Here is a 17,150-nt window from a genome sequence, read left to right as displayed (position 1 = left end):
GGCTCTAATCCATCATTAACCTTTAAACCGCTATCTATTGTAAAGTGTTACCGAAATGAACATATTTGTGTCATATTTTTCACAGCCTCTGCATATTTACAATAGTTATTGTATTTTTGGCCATTTAGAATATTACAAGAATAGTATGCAGTACGAAACAAAACCGTAAAATATACGGTAGCCGATTGCATATCATAACGAACTTAGTACTGAATTAAGCATTAACAGCGTTCCGTATGAATTTTGAACTGTGTACAGTACGTTCATGCTATATGATTCATTGAATTGCAGTATTAGGCTGTGGACGATAATATTATAACTGAACTCACGTGTATGATAAGAACTTAAATTTTCTTCAATTCGTTCACATACATCAGTTTTTGTATTTTAGTGTACTATGAAATATTAGATATTTTATTTAGTAACGTTCACTTTTGACATTATTATATAGAGTGATCGAAATATAAAATTTGAGAGTCGAATCTACTGTAGCGACAGCTGAAATATGTCACAAGATGTCTGGAAGATCCGCTATACAATGAAATGCCCCACAAAACTTGGTCAAATGTCAGCTAATGAGTCGCTATTATCACTTTTTCCTAAAGCAGTTTAATTGATTGATATTTAAGGCAATAGTTATGAAAATAAGACGAAGGCTTAGAAAGTAAAAGAGTATAGATTACACTCCAGGCATTAACATTACAGGCATAATTTCGTTAAAAATCAAACTGCAGTGTGAGTGTGCCAAAAGCAAGGTCATTATTGTCACATGGTCTCAATAAACATAAAAATGTTTTATGTTTTCCAATGAATCGCCTAAAATATTAAATGTCTGTAACCTATAACCAAACAGTTATTGATCAATGCGCGGAATAAATACACTATAAGCTATAAGGATCTGAAAACAGGTGTCAAGAACATCAGATTTAAAACTTGAAAGAAATATAAAGAAACCGAGCACTGAGCAAAACCAAAATGTGCTTCGGTAGACAACAAAGCAAAACTCCAGGAAAAAAGGTCGTGCACAGGCTGTCCTTAATAGATCGTGTGAAAAGAATACAGCTAAGGGGGAGAAATCGCGTTAAAATAATTTTAATGAAAATTAATCATGTCATGTGAATATTAATCAATGTTTGGCTGACATCTTGCCAAAACCTTTCTCAGCGATTTATGTTCTTCCTCGTGGGTACGACACTTCCACCTCTTTATGTTGTTCAGTCTCTTTCCTTCGCCTGCTGAAATCTTTCACTCTTCTGACAAATTCATCCCCCAGCAATTCAAAAAGCCCTTGGACTGAATTTTAAACCTGTTGCCTTTCTTCCCTGTGCGCTGTAGGTGACGCAAAGTCAAATAAATAAAACTACGACGGGTATGTTTGAAACGAACTGTCAATTTATGAAAGACTTCATTGGTATTATCAAGGGAAAAGGTGACCCGGGACGTACAGTACAGTATTATTTGTGTCATTTTGCTCCTCACACATTGTTGCACGAATGCAGTATATATACGTGTAGTTCCCCTCTGTCCTATTAACCTTCTAGGAATGCTGGTTTGCTGGTTGGATTTTTAAACAGCCATGTCACAATTTCGTGTATTGGAGAAAACGGACGCATATCACAATCTTGTGCATTAAATCTACAACGTGGTGCGTTTCTTTTTCCTTTGAATGCACCAGTTTTCTTTTTTTTCGGCAGTGTTTGTTGAAAAAGAAACTGTCCACCCACATGGCGCTGTCTGGAGCGCTTGGAGCTGGATTAGAGAATTATATTGTGGCCTTCCTACATCTGATGTTTGTGAAACTGAAAAACGTTCATCTCCGTGATAGAGTGACGACTTCGAATCTTTCGCTGCTTTCCCTGTTAAAATTGAGAGATAAACTCACCTTCTATGAATGAGTTCTGCAATAAAATGAGCGCTGTTTCTTAAATTGTCTTTTTTTTCTCAAAGCTGCTAATGTACGTCAGTCATTACCCTGTCTGGCCAACACCTGACTTTCTTTGTCACATGAACACTCTTCTTTGTAAAAGGTAAGTAAGAACTAAAATATCCCTGTACCCATTTACTCAGCTCTTTCTCTAATTCAGGGCCGTGTGGGAGCCGGAGCCTGGCCCAGCAGGCAGCAAGAGCAAGGGAGGGTATGCCCTGGGGGAGACACCAGAACCGCTGCAGGCCACACACAGACAGACTCTCACCAATTTTCCCAGGAGCCAAGGCAGGGTATGCCCTGGGGGAGACACCAGTCCGCTGCAGGCCACACACAGACACACTCTCGCCAATTTTTCCCAGCAGCCAATTAACCGACAAGCACTGTATGTCTTTGTACATTTTGGGAGGAAACTGCAGCACCCAGCGGAAACCCACATGAACACAGGGACAACATACAACATACAAACTCCACACAAACAGCACGCTAGGAACTGGACCCAGGATCCCAGCCCTGTGAGCTCCACTGCAGAACCAGTACAAATACATTGCATTCCCTTCCTTGCAGTGTTGACAGGTCAACACTGAGATGGGAAGATGAAGATCTAAGCTTGCTGTGGTCGTGCAACAATTATTAGGTTTACAGTAAAAACAGAAGGAACAAACATTTGTAATGACACAATATCACTGTGCTCTTCAAAGTCATAACCCCCTTTAAAAAAGGCATCTTGTTGGTATTTTATTAATAATTAGTTATAATTATAATAATTCCTAAAAGGTCTGATAGCAAGATATACTGTAATATTGATACACCTAACATGCAAACAGAATAAACATGACTTACTGTAAATTAGTAAGACTACAACCCAAAACTGTTAAAACCCTGGTTTTAACACTTAAACACTAACACCAGGTGCTACAGTTAAGTGAAAAGGGGGAAAATATCATCAGCAAAAATATATCTTAGGAGCAACTTGTAAGTTGAGTTAAAAGTCTGGTTAGTTTAATAGCTTTACTAGAATGAAACAAGCAGCTGAGTCCACAGCACCAGGGGTGGGAACTGCCAAGTTATTTCAATTGCAATGGTATAAGAACAGACAGGAAGAACATCAGAAAGGGCTCAGAAGGACCATGTGGTGCAGTCAGACTATTTACTAGTTGGATCTCATCCATGCCGAGTCTTAAAACGAGCCAACAGGGCTGGGAAAGCTGCTCCACACTCCCACGAGCTTGTGCCTCCCGCACCCGCTTCAGGGTGCACGGGATTGAGAACGACGGCTCAGTTCTCCGTTCCAGGCCTGTTTTCCAATTTGCTCTTAAAATGTGGAACGGGACCTAGCACAAGTCTTGGCCACCCAAGTCGAATGCAATATATTACCTAACTCTGTGTTGCTGGAACACGTTTTTTGAAGATGCCTCATTATTTAAAAGAAAAATATGCTGTCCTGCATGGAGTATACTGGTCATGATTAAAAGAATTAAAGCCACAACTGTCTTTCACACTTTTAAGTGTATGTTTGAAGGGATGCACGCACTGTATGGGCTGCTACCATTTTTTTAATATTCCACCTCATAGCTGCAGATACTTAAAATATTTGGAAATTGCGAATGTTGATAATTACTATTGAAGGTGTATAATACTGTATATTAACACAAAACACAACGTTTCGGCCGTGGGGCCTTCTTCAGGTCTGAGCTGGTGTGAGAAGGCTCTACGGCCGAAACGTTGTGTTTTCTTTCTAATCTCTTCAGCATAGAATAAACCTATTACTCGTTCCTTTGCAGACTACGCATGCTGACGCAGCTCTCCACCTGAACTGTATATTAACAAGTCAGTTGAACGTGGCGCAGCCGGTGTTGTACGCTGCACATACAGTACATTGTGCAGTACTGTTAATTGTTTACAGAATGTGACAGGGCAAGAACTCAGTGAGAGAGCAAGAACTCAGACGTGAAAGCGAAAGTAATGGGATAGCAATGACGGAAGTTCCTTGATTCGCAGATCTATCCCTGCTGGAGCGCAGAGAAAAGTGCACCGGACACAGCGCGTAAGAACAAGATTTTCACTGCGAGACTCGGCAGCGTGGAGCGCGTGGAGTTTGCCACTTCATGAGAATCGAGATTGCAATGTATGAAACTGAAATGCGAATCTGACGTTCAACTTCTAAACATGAGTGGGAGTTCCTGGTCCCGTCCATTAGCTAACATGAGCATAAAATGACATATGGTAAGTGCGTGGAACAAGTGAATAATCTTAAAAGGGCTCGGACTGTACTTCATTCCTCCAGGCGCGACAGTTGCGTGACGCACAGTTTATCTAACACAAGACCGTGTTATTTTTACGTTAGCTAACAACCCGTTTGTACACAGAGGAATTCCTTTATGGGAATGAAGAAGAAAGTAATTCACCGCAGTGGGAAAAACCTACCAGCATTTGAAGGCTAATTTCGTTTCTCATGCATCCTTCTGAAGAGTCCCAATGTCTTTCGCTGGGTCCATCTTTCCGCGACACCGATTGTAAGGAGACTGGAGCGGTTGCTTTGGAGGGTATATATACACTGCACAGGGGAATTCCAGGGCTATATGGTTTTTTACGGACTTCCTTTTAAAAGAGAAGGAAACTAGGATTTTACGGGAATTTCCATTAAGTTTCATTATGAACGGGAATGAAAAGACACTTTGTAATCCGTTTTTTTTAAGGATGAGTGTCGCAAAGATTATGTTTAAATTCATGATGACGTTTCTATGGAGCTGTTTTTTACGGTTCAGCGCATTGTGAAATAATTATGGAAAGGTTCTTAAGGGACAATTGTAGTATATTCTCTTCACAGCAATTCTCTCTGTGTGTTTTTGTAATATTGATTTAACCTGCAGATTTACATTTCCAATGTGCAGAACCAATTCCATAGAACCAGTCACCTGGATTTAAAGTGGGTTTATTTCTGAAGGTATTGTAGATCATTAATGCTTTTAGGGCAAGAGGTGTTTGTAAGTAATTATGAGTATTTGTAGTGGGTGTGCTGAGTGTCTAACCTTTTAATTATAAGTAATAAAAGTAATAAACGTTTATTAGAAAAATCACAGTAGTTCGAAACTAACAAGAAAAAAAAACATTAAAAGTAGGCTATTACCGGGTATTCAGCTCTGGAAATGACATACACAACGATGCATAATTGTGTAGTATTTTAAAATATGTCATAATTGAAAATATTTTTAAAGCACTATATTGCGTCAGAAACCTACATTAAAAAAACTAGAACCAGTCACGTGATAAGCAATTTTAATAATTCTAGGTAATTTACGATGTTCAGGGATTCATTTTATTTTCAATTAAAACGAGCAGTGGGAGCTTTCTCAACATGTATTGTACAGTACTGTCCGGCGCTGACTCTCGGGTTTGGTATTTAATCCAGGCTACTTCGTTTTTATGCGGAAAATATTATTTCTTTAGTTACTGCCTTCACTAATTCTTTCCGTGACTCGTTTTTTTTTAATGGTAAGATTTTAAAGAGGAAACAAATATTAGCTTCCTCTTCTGGTGCTGCTCCGACAGTGAGTGATCATTGCAGCCCATTCTAGAGTGGATGGGAGCTACAGTATTCCAGAAACACAGTAGCTGTTGAGGATGTACTGTATTCAGTCCTGCATTTCTGCATTCATTTTAGCTTTTACATACTGATGTTTAAGTGTTGTACTGTTCGAACTGTCGCAGCTCTTGCAGCTAGGGTTTTAAAATACCATCTGTGATCAGCGAATTAAATCTGGCAGAAATGGCACAAAGAAATTAATTGAGGAGAATAACGTGAAGTTGTGAGCATACGCAGTCAGGGCAGGGTAAGGGTTTCAAGTATCAAAAGCACTCAACGAGAACGAAATCTGAAGTTTGTTTACATGCAGTACGCGAAAAGAACCGATAACCTGTTTTTTCTTAAGCAAAAGCTTTTAACCGTGTGAGTCCAGTGGCATTTAGGCATTTCCCCAAAATGAGGAATGGTGTTCATGATGTAGCCATTGTGTGAGCTGATGTTCCTTTGGAACTGAGGACTCTACAAAACCTGGAAGATGTGGCATTAAGGTCTGATTATTGACAGAAGGCAAGGGGTTCTGAAGTCAGGTGCACTCAGTCTACAAATTTGTAAAAATAAAACATAATTGGCATTAATTTAAAATGCAGAAATTCACTTAATTTATAATGTTCTTTTTTTTGTAGTGAAAATGGACAAAATAAATCAGTTTCCATGTCCTGTTTTACTTTGCATGAAATCAGTATGAAGGATGATGGAGCTTTGAAGAAATGGAAAGGAGTATTTGCTGATATTGTGCTCATTGCGTGTTGCTAATAATGTTTTGTTTTTCAGTTCTCTATAGGTATATCTTCAGTATTTATATCCTGGCATTGATACCGTTGTCTTTTGCATTTTCCTGTGAAAACCGAAAGGCCATGAAATCCATTACTGAAGATTTCAAGAACATTATTAGCCCCTTAATAGACGACCTTGTAAGTATGGAGCATGTGAGAACCGTCCTCTGTGTGTGTGGCCCTTGTGTCATTGTGCCTGTTGGCTAATTTTGTGTGGAGTAAAAACGGGATTACTTCTTACTAGATCTTGACAGAGACCTGCATCAGGGTGGACTGACACATCGACATCTTTCAAAATATGGAGAACACACCTGTTCTTCAAAACAAATTAAACCTGGAGTGTGCTACATTTTTTTGTTTATATATAAAAAACACTAGATAATCGTTTACACTCACGATGAGCTTAATGTTTGACATTATAGTCTGGCATATAAAATGCAGGATTACAAAGACTATGTATTTGGCTTTCGCCTCTTGTGGTGCATGTAATTAAAATCAGCTTACTTCTTCTTTCCAAAAATAATCCACTTCTAATGCAGAATGAAAGAAGACCAAAAAAAAAGGTGACTGGAAATTCCTGGTGCTGCTTACTTCCTCAATGACTCACAGTAGGTGTGTGTGGAGGGACTCCGGTCTCTCTGACAAGCAGGATTGATGGCAGGGTGAAGGAACACTCTAGGCCAGCATGCAGATCTCATACTGCACAGCAAGGATTCCAACTGGGCTGTGATTCATTTCACAGTGATGATCTTTGCATAAATCTAAGTAAATGGAACACTTCTTTTTGTTTTAATAGAACAGAAGTCTTTCAAAGCTCACAGAGGACACAAACTGCGAGGATAATCACACATATTCATGTGAAGAAGATAACGTAAGGAAAATATTTGTTTTAACCCTTTCCTGAAGGGCTGTGTGCATTTTAAAAATACCTGCACCTTTTTTTTCAGACATGCTCCACATTCCTCTTCTGGTCAGGCCCAGAGTGCTCCAGCTAGGAAATTCATTTCACAACTATTCTCCTTTATTGCTTAAAAAACTTGGTTTTAAGGACCAAGGAACAATGTTTTATTTTCAGAAATCTAAGGAGCCTGTCAGTACATATGCTACATAAGAATTAGCCCTCCATGTTCATTATTGTAGTGGGTTAATAAACCCTTAATTATGCAGTAATTCAGTTTAAAAACATTTTGTTATAAAATGTATACAGTAACAATTTGTTTTTGTTCAGATGTACACATTTAAACCAAAAAATGGAAGCTTATTGGAGTGCGAATACGTTACTGCCAGAACATTGCAGTTGCTTGTTTAAGTCTCTGCTAAGGAGTTTATGTTATGGTTAGGCAAACTGTGCTGTTAATATGATACCGCAGATGCTACTGGGACAAGAGATACAGTTCGTCTAAATCAGAATGTGAATTGTATTATACGTAAAACTTAGATAAGTTTAAAAACTGAAACATCCATTACAAAATCTTAACTGCACTCCAGATTGTTAACTAGAACAGCATGACTATTCCACTTTCCATTGGCTGCTCAAGAAAAGACCTGCTCTGTACTGCCATCTACCCTTTATATCCGAACTCTCAGAGCTGGCAGTGAAAAACTATGATTCACATGTTCCCGTAAAGATGGCTGTGAAAGGAAAGTGGTTATGAATATCGTTCTGAGAAAACTATAGAAAATCTTAAATGTATTCTTAGAACTGGACGCTTGGAATGTCTCTGGAGTGAACAACTGTTACTCTTCCAAAGAGATTTACAAGAATTTAGAAATACAAATATCCATACATGCTTTAGTGCGTTGAGTTGGTATGTTTTGGAAATATGACTGACCAAAGTAGGCCCGCCAGATGTAGTGTGTGACATAAAAGAAAAATCCTGTCTTGTCAATAATGATTTCTGATTATCTTTCAGAATACAAGTAAGTTAGGAACCATTAAAGCTTTAAAAAAAAATGAATAACCAGGAACCAGGATGAGGAGATGTTTTTTGAAAGTAAATTTGCAGTTATGTTTTTATTTTTCAGGAAATAGAATCAATTTTCCAAATGATTTGTTCTATGAACATTAAAAATAAACTGAGAGACGTCAAAGTGAAATCGATACATCTTGTGCAAATTGTGGAACAGTCTCTCGGATGCTCCTGTTACAGAAGAAAGGTGAGAAGTAAACACAGCAGTAACAGAGCTGGGCTGCAGCCCTACCTCTCCAGCAAACCCACAGATTAAGATAAAAATACTGTTTGATAATGATATTGTTACAAGCACATTCGAGTTTGCATGAGAATGGACTAAGAGCAGGTTTCTGTGTCTACGGTGCTGCTGAAGTCTGTGCAGCTCCAGAGCCATGTCCTCACACCACATGTCTTGTGCACATTCTACTGTAGGTGCAAACACAAATTTTACATGCCTTGAAATATCAGAAGTGAAATGTACAGAAGACCTTTAAACAGTCCCTAAACCACACATAGAGTATGTCCAGTGAGAAGATCTCTGATCAAGATGAAGCAAAGCTGCAGGTCCCCTCTGGGATGTCTCCGAGACGTTCTGAACAGACAGGGCGCCTTGGCCAGCGTATGGGTGACTTCACAGAGGGTCAGATTCTAACCAGTGTTTGTCTGCTACAGGACCATACAGGAGTTCAGCATGGAGCTGAAAAACTGAAGAGACCACACCGACGAGAGAAAAGGCTTTGCAAAATAAGGAGACTTCTTGGTAATATACAGAACTGTTACACGCGGTTATACGTGAAGTATAGCTCGGTAGATGGCACCTAAGCGTGGAACACCCAGGTACAGGGATCACTGAGAACAATAATCCACTTAACTAATGTGTAAGCTTGCTTAAGCACTTAACATATACATATCCTTTCTCTTGGGAGTTTGAATGGAGTCAAGTGAGTTCAAGCAAGCAGAAGGATGTTATTCTTGGGCATAATAAATTGGTGGATAAGCCCTGCCAGGGGATGTTTTCAGAAGAAGAGAATCAGGTTACTGAAAGACGGTATGGATCCTCCAGTTGTCAGAGGGTAATGTGTGAATGGAAATATGTTTAACAATATATTCACTAGTATATTGCTTTGCTGCATTGCTGCATAACTTATCTAACTTTTGCAACAGAAGAAATTTATAAGCTAAAATAATTTGCCTCCTATTTATACTGTACAAAGCTGCACTTTGGATTAAAAATAATTTGCAAGGATACACAGCAGTTTATCACTAATTCAAAAAAGCATAACTGTCATGTCTGTTTGCAATGTGATATAGTAGTTGATGGCTTCTAGTGAAATTCCTAAACACTGTTCAGTGTCAGGTGTTAAATTTCATATTGATTTGGTATAACTTAAACCTGCATTAGCTGACACAGTCTGTAATAAGAACTTTTCACATTCTGTTATAACTTGCTCACTTTGTATTGGGTTTTGATTAATACAGCTTTGCAGGTGAGGTGTAACAAGTCAAGCAAGCTAAGGAGTGCTGACTGTTGACAGTGTGTGAATGTCTCTAATGGCCCTCAGACAAACCCAACACTTGAGGAAGAGCCTTGTGCAGCAGACCTCGACTTAGTTCCTGTGAGATTAAAGTTTAACCTTTGTCCCTGGTAATGGCAGCTATTAGAAACCATAATCAGCCTTAGGGTCTTGCAAATAAATCAAAGCTTTTAACACTGATGTTTCTGCATTCTATTCTGTGAAGTTTTATGATGGCACCTTAAAATGTGGGCAAGCAATCCTGCTGTTAGAAAGTGTTCTCTGTTGTCATTACATTATCTACTTTCAGTTGTAAAACGGTAACCAGATGAGCTTTAAAAGACATTACAGTACTTCTTGAATTTTGTATTATATGGTGCACTCCATGTGCACATACCGTATAAGATGTATCATGTTGCTCTATTGTTGGAATCTAGTGTACTTTATATACTGTTTGAAAAACATTTGGATATTCTGATAAATGTATATTTCTAGACATCAGCCTTGCACTAACTCATTAACTGTACAGTATATTGAGTAGTTTGTCTAGATCCTAATAAATGCGAGAGAGAGATGAGAAGTGCAGAATGTACTTGGCGTAGCTCACCTGGCGGAGAGAATTGACCAGACCCCCCTGCATTGTGAGGACTGAGCCAGGGTGTAGACAAGATGGCGGGAGGGGTATGAGAGAAACACACTATGGGACGTCCCGGCTGCGAAACCTACATACATAGGTGAGAGGAATTGTGAGAAATTAAGATCTAACCTTCCTCCCGAATTTCTGTTATAAACTCCATCAAGCAGTTGCAGTACTGAGAGTGGCCACACCTGTTTGAAGGTCTCGGTGCAGCTGGAAGACGCAGGCCATCTGTTTCTCCGAGACCTCGCCAAGTTGTCTCTCTCGCATATAGTAGGATCGTAATGGAAAAAAAAAAGGGTACGTGAAAAGTTTTTCGGTGGACAGAGCAAACGGCATTGTTTGGACTCCTAAATCTGAGGAAAGCAGCAGACGAAAGAAGCCGAGACTTGCATTCTTCTAGACGTCCTCCAGCTGTTGGGCAGATGTTTTTCTCTGCCTCACCTGGATGGGTGCTGAAGACAGGGACTTTGGGGAAAATGCAGCGTGCCCCAGCAGGATGGGCCGCAGGGAGCTGGGACAGCTGTTGGGAAAACGTTTGCCTGAGTGGTGGCCGGGCAGCAAGAGAGCCAGGACCGAGATGGAGAGTGCCTCCCGCTGCAGGGGTGCTCTCTCCTGCCGCTGAGGGGCAGATCTGCTGCAGCTCTTGCTCAACCCCGCCTGCAAGGTGAAGTCCCGGAGCCAGCCAACACACTCCAGAGACGCACACAGATGGGAACTGTTACAGGAGGCCTGACGAGAGGAGTCCCTTCGAAAATACTGCCACAACCGCAAAGTGTTGAGTGATTTTTCCTTTCCAGCGACCTTTTGCTTTAGTGTTAAGGACACTGTTCCTGATCCTTAATTATTACCTTTGTATGTTTCTTTTTGCCTGGGGTCCTGATATGTGCTGTTATTGAAGTCCATCAGTGCCAAGGGAAGTGTGGACCAAGGTTCATGTGCTGAATGTTGGCAGCACAATGCCGATCATGAAGTGTTCTCTAGTTTACCCATCCTATTGAATCTGCTTATAACTGCTACTACCTATACATCACAGTGCCAAGGAAAAACATATTTTTTCGCCATTTACTTTTTTGTAATGTTGAACAATCGTAAATAAAAAGGGAATATGTGGCTCATAAAAACATGGTGATCGAGATTTTCATGAGAAGGTTTTGCTGCTTAGTGTTGCTTAAACCGAGTGAGATGTTGAGTGATAAAAAGATTTATAGGTGAAATCATCAATTGTTTAAAATATGTTTTTAATATTTTTTGGAAGCTTCATAATTAAATATTTAAAATTCAATATACAGTATATTGAATTCAATACATATTAAAGTTGCTTAAAAGTTTGGTTCCCATTGTAACATTGTTAGTCATTATTTATGTATTGGGTATTCGGTTCACATACTGTATATTATTAAAGTTATATATAGTGACATGATTTAAAGAATATCATCAGTAAACTACACGATCTGCATAGGATTTGGCCACAAGACTCATAATGCAATAACATTGTTAGGTCTAACATGAACTCTGAAAATTTCAAAAGAGTTGAGGAAATTGTTAAATAAGTTTAAAAAGTAAATAGTGGAATAATTCACAATGTCTTATAAAGTACAGGGTACTTTATGCACCATACGATCTATGTTTGAAGAATTCACCTAAAGAATAGACTGTTCTCTGAGGCTGACAGACAGACCTAACTTAAAGGAAACTCCCCTCCAGCAAGGAGCAGCACCAATAATTCTGTATCAGGTGTAACCAATTCAGAAATAAACAGCTAACATGATCATGGCTCTTAGACATCAACTTCAACAATAGTTTTGCTGAACTGGTCTGATGTGGCTTATAAGGGCTGAATCTTGAATTTCTGACCTGACCTGGATTTCGATCCCATGATCCTAGACTCAGTTAACACCCTCAGCACCTTTTGGGTTTTGAAGTCTTTGCTCGACCCTGAAGATGTCTGGGCAGCAGTACACTGTAGCTGCTGCTTGTGTAACCAGGCAGGAACAGGGGTCGCGTGAGGACATGGTGCAATAGTGTGGAGAAAAGCTAAGGCCCTAATTACTCCCTGAGGACAGGTTTTTGTTTCCCCTTGAAGAAACCATATCTGTGGCTCCTTCAGCATTTCCTCACACTTGGAAAATGCATTGAGACTTCTTTACAACCTGCATTTCTTGTCTGGCTTTCTTTCTTCACTGCTCTGGCTGTTTAATTATGCAGCATAATGTTTTTAGGATATTTCTCTTTTACTGGCTCCAGTATGCAGCTGCACAAAGAAGAAACTGAGTCTAATATTTCCCTAATATATCTCCTGCTATATATGAAAAGTGAATGTAGTGCAGTAGGAGGCATATAGTACTACAGTATATTGTACAGTAACTGTGGGGCTTCTTTAGAAATACATTCTCCTTTAGGAGTTAAGTATGCTTAGACTTCTTGAGTAGTGAGATCCCACTATAGTAAAACATGTGTATCTAAAAACAGCAAGGCTTTATGTAACATTTAAACAATACATAGGTGTTTTAAAATGTGTTACATGGATAATGTTTTGACTGCGATTTCAATGAAATGAACTTTCCAGCATGATTTCCATCTGATGTTGCTTATTCTTTGTGTTGCTCTCCAGTGCAAATGCAAAATTAAAGACTAAAGGGTTTTACTAGAGCATGAAGTAAACTTCTTTCTTTTATTTCGGAGAAACGCTTACGGAGGATGTTATTCGCAGTTCCTGTAAATCCTGAACTTTCAATATCCGTGTGCTTAAAATAACTGAGCTTATCGTAACATTTCTACTGGTTACATCATATCTGACAGAGCTGCATTATTGTCTCTTCAGTGGATGTTATCTTGCCCTTTTCAGTTTTAGCAGTCAGCTGTTTTTACAAAATGAATGAATGTATCCGCCAAAAAACACACAGCTGTTGCGAACAGATGAACTGCTGTGTTAGGTACAAAACTGTAACTTTGTGAAATGCTGCTGAGTTTCTGAATTGTTGAGGACTGTACTTCAGCCCACATTAGACCAGTGACATGGCAAGGCCACTACATTCTGGCTGGCCTTGGGAGCAGTATGGACAGGCAGGGCCAGTGCAGTGTGCACAGAATCCTGCCTCAGTAAATGAAAAGGGTGTGGATGTTGGATTAGCGTTCTGTCTCCCTCTGGCGGCTATGATCAGTGTTGCACTGTTGCACTCCATCTCCAGCTGCTGGGCCAGTAGTGATTGTTTCTGCTATTTACCCAGGGCTGATAGGCTGACTATTCTATTCCAGTCAGAGCAACCTTTTGTGTGAAAAAGTCTGTCATGTTTGCATTTTTAATGTCCAGTGGTCTATATCCTGAAGAAGGCCTGTATTTGTCAGTGCCTTTGAGGATTTTGAACACTTTAATCAGGTACTGTCGTTGTCTTCAATGTTCAAGACCGAAATGATTAAGACTGTCACTTTCAGAGCAGCAGTAACTTTTTTGTAGCATTTTACAAACATAATTCATTCCATGAAAACTATTTGTAAGGTGAAAATTAGTAAACCGGCAATAAGTCCCATCACTTTACATGTGAAACATTCATATTCATTCCCGAAGTTTAGAAAATCTCCCAGTGCCACCCTATTTTACCCTAACAGAGCACTGATTTGTTAAAGAATACTCATGCTTGATTGTGATAATTACAATATTTACCCTAGTACAGCGGTTGATAAGATAAAGAGATTGAATAAAATCTCTGCATTCTTATTATAAAAATTATAAAAAAAAGAACGCAGATGCATTGAAGAACTGTGTTATGGGAGCTGAGCATGGCCTTTTCTGTTTGCTTAGGAAGGAAGTGACTTTGTCCTAGCAAAAATCTCTTCGTAACTTTTAAAGTGTTTTTTTATAGTAAAAATCATTTAAAAAAACTGGGTGTTTGGAAATCGAAGGATGGGTGTATTTTTAAAACATTCTGTTCACCTTTTTATTCCCTGAATTCCATAGAATATGTAAAAGATGTCAACAGAAACATCAAATTATTTTTTTGATTTAAATGCAGACAGTAATGCACATGAGCTGTGCCTCAGTTGCCAGTGTGCGCACACTAACAGCAAACCCTAGTGAGGGACTGGAATGCCCCTTCATTTGGCATTGATTAGCATGGTGGCAGAGATGCACTCCATAGATGGAAAAAATGACTGTAGTCAGGCTAATAAATGTAGCCCTGTTCTCAAGGACTTGTGTGGGTGTTCCCGGGCTGAAATCCGGGAATACACTAGTAAGAAAACATGAGGAGGAATGAAAGATGACAATGGAAAATGAAAGTAAACTCCAAAAAAATCTATTATACAAAGCATGTACAGTAGCTTCTTTTAGTGTCTTATCATGTTTCCTCAATAATTTTGTTTTTCTTACATTTTATTAGACTGTATAATTGCTAGAGCTGGCATCTGTAAATGAAGTTGAGCACAAGGGAGTGGCAAAGGCATTTTGTCCAGCGTATTACTGTTAATGGATTCCATCAGATTTAGATATAACCCAATTACAACATTAATGTGCATTACATTATGCATCACAGTACGTATTTATGAGGCCTCGAAAAGCTTCCTGTTGAAATGTATTAGTTGGGTTGGATAAATCAAAATAAAATAACACACAGAACACAAGATAGATGACAGATATTTGAAAATGTAACTTTTACCTCAATTGGTTAGCTAAAATTTTAAAAAGCCTCAATACTTCCGATATATTTGAAAAGAGAGCAGTATTGAGCTGTTTGCCTAATTTATTCACTGTTAGAACGTTCTCCTTTAACACTTGAGTTCCAGTGTATTTGCTTTGATTAATATTTACAGTATACTTATAGTGATAATATACAATATGTAATATATAGTTGCAGACATAAGAACAAAAAAAAATGAAATGATTACATCAGCTGTTCAGTCCATTTTGGCACCTCCAGTCCAAAGCACTTGTTCGTGTTTTATGCAAAAGACAATATAACTGACCATCACAATCTACATAAACCACAAGAACAAGCCATTAGAAAATGACCTGAAAATATGATAACAGCCCATACAACAAGTAAATGCTATCTTAATTCTGCTGACTGCTACATTTATACCACCTGCTGTTTCTGAAAGTGATTTTTCCTACATATGTTTTTGTTATTTCAAAATAAGGGTTCTGGGGTAAAGGTGTCCATTGTAATGTCCGCTACGGTGTGATGACAAAATCTTGCAGCCACATCGCAGAAGAACTTCGCCATAATTCCTTACAATTTGCACATCAAGGATCAAAGATTTATGATACAATTTGTGTTGGGCAAGGTGTAGGCTGGAGGCACGCAAAGCAACAGTGAATGACATCCATGCTGTTCCACTTAAATCAACTACAGCTGCTTTGAAGACTCCTAACCTACTAGTACTTCTTCCTGCTTCCCTCCTTTCAAATATCACAGCAGTACACCCTAAAGCGCAGAAGCTAAGAGAGTATTTTTTTTTTAATTGCAGACTACAATTTTTTTGTAAAAATCCTTGTAACGTTTGCCATCTGTATTGTCAGCATTATGCAGTATTCACATGACCTCCTTTTTAAAGCCATGCTGAAAGAACACTCATCATCTCTGTGAGCAGGACGGGAGCGGGCAGCCTGCAGGAACACAGGGAACACAGCTCCGCCCATCACTCCCAGCGCTGAAGGCTGCTCCAGGGCGAGCACACACGCAGGTGTGCCTGCACACGGTCACACACGCCTCATTATCACCACAAGCTTCACACTGAAAGGAGAAGGAGGGGAATTTCTCTGTTGTGTGCTTGAAGGCTGGAAGTCCTGGAGGACATGAAACCTCAGTGCAAGCCTGGACTCCCACAGACACCCTGACAGAGCCGGGGCGAACACTCTCCAGGTGTGCGGTGAACTAAGGTGAACGCTAAGATGACAGCAAATGACCTTTTCTACATTTGTAATTGTGCACTAAGGTCAGTACTAGCAGGGCTAATTTCTTTCACACAGTGTAATGCCTTTTTGTACAAGCCAGGGGGGTAAAAGAAGGGGGTAGTTTTTCAGGTCACTCTGAGGCTCAGGAGGGCTGTCCATCCTGGACAGGGATGGGGGAAGGGTAAGACTGCCACCAGGGTTCTTATCTTGTTTAGTTTGGCAGGGTTTTAAAGTATTATTATGTTTAGCTGAAAAATAAAGGTACATGGAACTTTTGTTAAAGTACAGTACATGTGTTTGTGTATTAGGCCATCAGATGTGTTGGAGTTAAAGTATTTTTATAAATTAAGAAATAATAAATTTACCAGTTCTGGGCTATCTCCAGTACAAGGAAATAATGTAGGTAATGTGTGGGCCACTCTGTCAGTCTGCAGGTCATCAGAGCTGAAGTTTGCATTGGTCTGGCTTTGTTTAGACCAGAGCATGGGCGATTAACCAGCACTAACTATAGTTGTATATGCGAAGGACCAGGTAAAGGTTTATTCCTGCTGAAAGGAAAAGAAAAGAGACAACGTTTTGGCTGTGGAACCTTCTTCAGGTTGGAATAAACCTTTACCTGTTCCTTTGCAGCCTATGCATGCTGATGAAGCTTCCTGCTTGAACTTCTTCAAACTATAGTTATAACTTCCATGGCTTACATTAAAGGCTCTGTGTTTCAAACCTAAGTAATTTAAGTTAGGAGCCTGAAGCCTCCTGTTTACTGAGATCTTGGTACACCCTAAAGCAAAAACAGAAAAAGCATAAAAACTAAACACATAGCTGTTTATAAAATGACAGGATAAACTTTCTGAGACAATACAGCTACAACAAT

General features: G+C 39.3%; 1 long non-coding RNA gene across 1 annotated transcript; it reads left to right on the top strand.

Annotated features, from left to right (window-relative positions):
• The first annotated feature begins 3,914 nt into the window (after positions 1–3,914).
• Positions 3,915–11,510, top strand: LOC148833188 (uncharacterized). The gene is made up of 5 exons (XR_016091274.1): positions 3,915–4,150; positions 6,282–6,421; positions 7,080–7,154; positions 8,309–8,440; positions 8,908–11,510. It is a non-coding gene; the product is annotated as an uncharacterized LOC148833188 (long non-coding RNA).
• Positions 11,511–17,150: the final 5,640 nt, after the last annotated feature.

Source organism: Atractosteus spatula, chromosome 6 (genome assembly GCF_055471065.1).
Source record: "Atractosteus spatula isolate fAtrSpa1 chromosome 6, fAtrSpa1.hap1, whole genome shotgun sequence".
Taxonomy (NCBI): Eukaryota; Metazoa; Chordata; class Actinopteri; order Semionotiformes; family Lepisosteidae; genus Atractosteus; species Atractosteus spatula.
This window is presented reverse-complemented; position numbering and strand designations above follow the sequence as displayed.